We start from the raw sequence: 6,000 nt of genomic DNA, 5'->3' as shown, positions 1-6,000 counted from the left end.
AAAAATATATTTCGTTCACTAAACACGTCGCAGCTACCGGTGTAGGAACAAAATCGGGCGAGGTACGAAATTGTATACGATTTCGATTCATCGACTCATATAAATTCCTAAGTGCGAGTCTCGAAAAATTGGCATCGTTTCTAGGTATTGAACAATTAAACATTACTCGTTCCGAATTTTCCACATTGTCAAACGAGGATTTCGAACTCCTCACGCGCAAAGGCGTTTTTCCGTACGAGTACGTTGATGATGCCGAAAAGCTTTTAGAAACGCGTTTACCACCGCGCGAATCTTTCTACAGTTCACTGAGCGGACAGACGGTATCAGAGCATGATTACGCTCATGCCGAGAACGTATGGCAACGGTTCGCAATTGAAACGCTGGGCGAATACAGCGATTTATATTTGAAAACAGATGTCTTATTATTAGCCGACATTTTCGAAAACTTTCGCGACAAAAGCATGCAGAGTTACGGTTTGGATCCCGCGCATTACTATACATTGCCAGGCTACACGTGGGATGCAATGTTGAAGAAAACGGGTATAAGATTCGAGTTGCTCACGGACATAGAAATGCTACTTTACGTGGAACGTGGAATTCGTGGCGGTTTAAGCCAGTGTTCGGGCAGATATGCGAAGGCTAATAATAAGTACATGAAATCGTACGATCCGTCAAAACCGTCGACTTATTTGATGTACAATGATGTGAATAATCTGTATGGGTGGGCAATGTGTCAACCGTTGCCATACGGTGAATTTAAATGGGTCGAAAACGTTGACAATTTCGATGTAAACGCGATCGCATTTGACTCGGACACCGGATATATACTGGAAGTCGACCTTGCATATGAGAATCAGCTGCACGATCGACACAGTGACTTACCGTTTTGTCCTTCGAGCGATAAGCCTCCAGGGTCAAGGCAGAAGAAATTACTAGCGACAGTGCATGATAAAAAGCGTTACATCATCCACTACCGCAATCTTCAACAGTGCACGCGTCACGGGCTTCGAATCGTAAAGATACATCGCGTACTTCAATTCGCTCAATCCACCTGGCTCCGCGATTATATAGAATTAAATACAGAGTTTCGAACGAACGCGAAAAATGATTTCGAGAAAAATTTATACAAATTAATGAATAATGCAGTTTTCGGTAAAACCATGGAAAATGTACGTAATCACGTTAATATAAAATTAGTAACGCAATGGGAAGGCCGTTACGGGGCAGAGGCCATGATTGCTGCTCCGAATTTTCATAGTCGCAGCGTTTTCGCAGAAAATCTGGTTGCCATAGAAATGCGTAAACTATCGGTAAAATTTAACAAACCAATATATGTCGGTATGTGTATTCTCGACATTTCGAAAATCTGTCTTTACGAATTTCACTATGATTATATGCTGCCATTGTATAAAGATAAATGTAAGATACTCTATACAGACACAGACAGCCTCATCTATGTCATTGAGTGTGACAATGTGTACATGGATATGAAACGTGATATCGCGAGATACGACACGAGCGATTATCCCGCCGACAATGAATATAATATGCCTCTTGCGAATAAGAAGGTTCCAGGGCTAATGAAAGACGAGAATTGCGGCAAGATTATGACCGAATTTGTAGGGCTAAGAGCAAAAATGTATGCGGTGAAAGTAGAAGGAAAAAACGATACAAAAAAGGCGAAAGGTGTAAAGAATAGCGTTGTAGAACGAACTATAACGTTTGAAGATTATACGCGTTGCTTGCATGACGGGATAGAAATGACTCGTCAGCAAGCGTGTATACGTTCGAAGCTCCACGATGTACACACAATCAAAGAGAAAAAGATTGCTCTCAGCCCGTTCGATGACAAGCGTTACATCTTGCCTGATTCTACTGAAACATTGCCTTGGGGACATTGGCGTATAACATCGTAACACATTTTTTTATACTTTTTTAATACTTTATTTATAACATTGCGTATTACTATAAGACAATTAATGCGATGCTTATTACTAATTTAAGTTGATTCTGCGTGACTCATTAAACAATATATATAACAATGTAAGTTGATAATATTTCATGACTTAATATTATTGTAACAATAAAAGGTGATACTTTTGTGTGATTTATTATTGTAAAAAAAAAAATGAAAGGCGAAAATTTTGCGTGACTTATTGTTGTAATAACATTTAATGTAAATTAATTTTGCGTGACTTAGTACGAGTATATTCTTTCCGCTCTTTTGTATACGTTTGTGTATATTTAACGTTGCTTTGAATATATTTTTTACAATGTTTTTTCTTACAAATATATGTGTGTATAAAATCAAACAATGTCTCTTTTGTTTATCCACGAATTATGCGATCCATCGAATCCCAGCCATTTCACGTAGACTTTATCTCCTTTCTTTCTCAAAATTTTCTCGACAAGGAAAACGTCCGGATACTTCGCTTGATGTAACTCATATTCGTAGAAAGCGCCTGCGATGCTTTTTCCACGATAATCTTCGAGGAGGTATGTGACGGGGTTCGTTCTTTGCACTTTAACGATCGTAAACACCTCGGTGGTCCAATTTGGTGTAAAGTTTTTTTCAAAAATTGTCTTGTGCTTGCTCACGCGTACCTTAGCTCCGACCTTGAATTTTGCAGGAGCAGCGATCTTAACGTGACTATACACGGTGTCCAACAGCTTTTTAGCCAACGCCGGCGTTACATCCACAGGTCGCATGCCTATCGTTCTATGCAGCGTGTCGTTGTATTCGGAAACCAGACGCGGTAGCTCGTCGACCCACTTGTAAGATCCTTGCAACGTAAACATCTTCCACATCTTCTCCTTCAAAGTTCTATTGAAGCGCTCGACTATCGATGCTTTTAACACCGAGTACGTGGAATAATGATTAATATGGTGTTTTCTCAAGAGTTTCTGCACATCGGCGTTGTAAAACTCTTTGCCCATATCCGTTTGCATGTTGCGTGGACATCTTCCGCTCTTCCGAATTATCTCGGCGATGATGTCAGCCGTCTCTTTTCCGCTCTTACTCTTCATCCCTACTGCCCATGCGAATTTGCTCAGCGCATCGATCATGGTAAGTATATAATGATAACCTCTGTTAATATTCGAATACGGACGCATCTCGACGATATCCGCTTGCCACAAGTCGTCGAATCCTTTGATTACAACACGTCTTCGTGGAAAATGTCTTCGAGCAGATGCATGTAATTCCTCGACGAGGCGTCGTCTCTCGGAGCTAATTCTCTTCGATGAACTCATGTTTTTTCGGTGTGTAAACTCCCGATGTAATGTATATCAGCTTCGTTTATTTTCTATCATCCTTCAGTAACCATTCCTTGTCTTCCGGTCTCTGTCGATTAGATAATTTTTCATACTCATTCTTCACCCGATCTACGACTGTTCGATATCCATCCTTTACATGGTCTTGGGTCTTTTCATAACGATCCTGAGCCGCGTGATATTTATCCATCAATCGTTCTTGAACCGTCCGATTTTTATTTAAGAACCGTTTGAAATCATTCGTCAGACGTTCGTATCCGTCGTTGCGACGTTCCTCCTTGCCACTCATTTTTTTTTTTACCACAATGCTCACACGTCCTTCTCAAACAGACTCAGTCTCTCGTCTGACTCCTTTCGCGGGTACACGATTTAATTTATAATAATGCCGGTCTCACGAAGTTCCTCGATAATGGACAGCATCTCGTTGCCATGGGCTTCGTTACCCGCTCTATATGAAGCTTCGAGTAATCGCAATCGATCCACTAGCTCGTTGGGATCGTCCCAGTGCACGTAATCGATCTTATTATCGTTTAGTATCATAGCGCGAGGTATTCCCTTTCCAGATTTATTCTTTCTCTTTGGTGTAGATTCAATTGACATCAATGGCGCAATCACGTATTTATACTTGTATCCTCTGTTGCCCCGCAGTCGACTCTGCGCGGTGAAATTTTTTCTATGTACGTTTGTAGCCAACAATATGCTCTTGTACTTTTGCAAATCGTCCTCCTTATAGAGAACATCATCGGGCAATCTCTTAAAAATCAACTCGTAAAGACCGGGTGTGCCAAAGTATCGCACGCCATCGATAATAATGTTATCATTGATGTCCACGTCAAACTTTTTATTACCAAGCATCATTTCGTCCCTGTCGAGACGAACGCCATATATGGTGTCTATACTTTTCTCGGATCCACCACCGCTGAGGAACTCGCCGATGTACTTTTGACCAAGCGGACCCAAATGTTGCGACAACGTTTTTTGACCTTCCAACGTTTGCATTTGATGGTGAATAGTTGTTCCGAATGAATCGTCTGTGGTTTCGAAGACGTCCTCGAGAACCTTATTCGTTGATTTTGCCGCTCCAATCGTAGGTGTTTTCGTCGACGGTCCTGGCGATTCTATCATTGTAGAATGAAGCACAGGTGAATCCAACGCGACGTTAGAATGTTTCCTTTCTCCCGATGGTAATTTTGAATATTTGTGAGATGCTCCATCATCGTCGTCGTCTTCGTCGCTATCCCTGTGTTTTTTCTTAGTATGTTTCGACTTTTCCTCCTTGATATCCTTAACCTCTCTCTTAATCGGCTGGGATTCCTCGACAATCTGTTTCAGAGGTTCGACGATAGGCTTGAAACGTCTCTCCATCGCGATATCCTCCTCGATTTTACCGGTTTTTAGTGCGCGATGCTTCTTGCGGATAGCCTGGCTCGTCTTTTCAATTTCTTTCGCGAGTTTCTCGCGATTACGTATATTAGCCATGATGAACGTCTCTGTTCAAGGTATCGAGAACAACTAATCGTTTCGCGGTGCCGCAAACTCGTTAAATCCTCTTCTGTATCGTCCATTAGTGAGCGAGCTATCCTTGTCTATCACTAGAAATCCGTATTCGCGCTGCCAACAATCACGGCACAATGAGCAAAATTCGTCGTACGACATGTCGGTGTTCACGTGGTCATTGTAAACGTGTCTCAAGTTGGTACCATCCTGTTTAAACAGGATTAGGAGATTGGCATTATCGCGAATCAGATGTTTCGGTATCCTCGCGTACGTTTGACAAAGGTAAAAGCAGTCGACTGAAGAGTGGCGACCCATTGAAAAGTATTCTCTGATCGCATCTTGCTTATCGCACGCAACGTCGTCGAAGACGAAGATCGAATTCGGACGAGCCTCGATTGGCGGAACGACATCGCTATTATTTGAGAACGTAAAGTATCCAATTTCGTCGATCGATGTCAACAGATTTTCGAGATATCGATATTTTGGCTGCTGTAGCGACTTTGAATATACGTAAACATTCTCGAAACGTACACCGTGCGGACTCTCGAGCAGACTTATAAGAACGTTAGTCTTGCCGCACGAAGATGGGCCTGCAATTATGGCGCGGATGGTACTCGGCAGCATTTCGCCGTGTTTCCGCAACTGCGCGCTCTCCCCCATTATTCGCAATTTCTCGTCGCAGTTTGTGACGCGTATCGTACGCGACTGCCGCACGAATTTCATGTTTACAACTAAACTCGCGTGATACCTCGAGCACCTATATATAGACGCGCGAAACCTTGAAGCGCTCATTAGCGAAAAAATGTTTCTCGCGTTGTCATCTCCCTGCCATGTTCTTGATCTAAGCACTGAGCAGTTGGAGTATATACCGAAGATTGTACTTTTACGCGTGTGCGGCAACTACATCGATCATCTTTGGCCAAGACTTCCGAAACTTATACAGACGGATCCTGAGGTTGGAACGTATCGTCGCTGCAACGAGCATCACAATCAGCCGTGGCAGCGGACGCACATTGACGGTCCCGCGCCGAGAATTAAGGACTGCGAGGAATGTCAGCGTCGAGCAAAGGCTGCATCGGAGGTCTGCTGAATCGAGCGATAAACGCGCTTCCTTTCGAATTACATATTCCCGGCTATCAGTTTTGCGGTCCGGGAACTCGGTTGAAGAAACGATTAGCTAGAGGCGACAGAGGCGTAAATCCATTGGACGCAGCGTGCCGTGAACACGAT

The sequence above is a fragment of the Solenopsis invicta genome, chromosome 7 (assembly GCF_016802725.1).
Source record: "Solenopsis invicta isolate M01_SB chromosome 7, UNIL_Sinv_3.0, whole genome shotgun sequence".
NCBI lineage: Eukaryota > Metazoa > Arthropoda > Insecta > Hymenoptera > Formicidae > Solenopsis > Solenopsis invicta.
The sequence above is the reverse complement of the archived record's forward strand: the minus strand, read 5'-3'. Positions refer to the sequence as shown.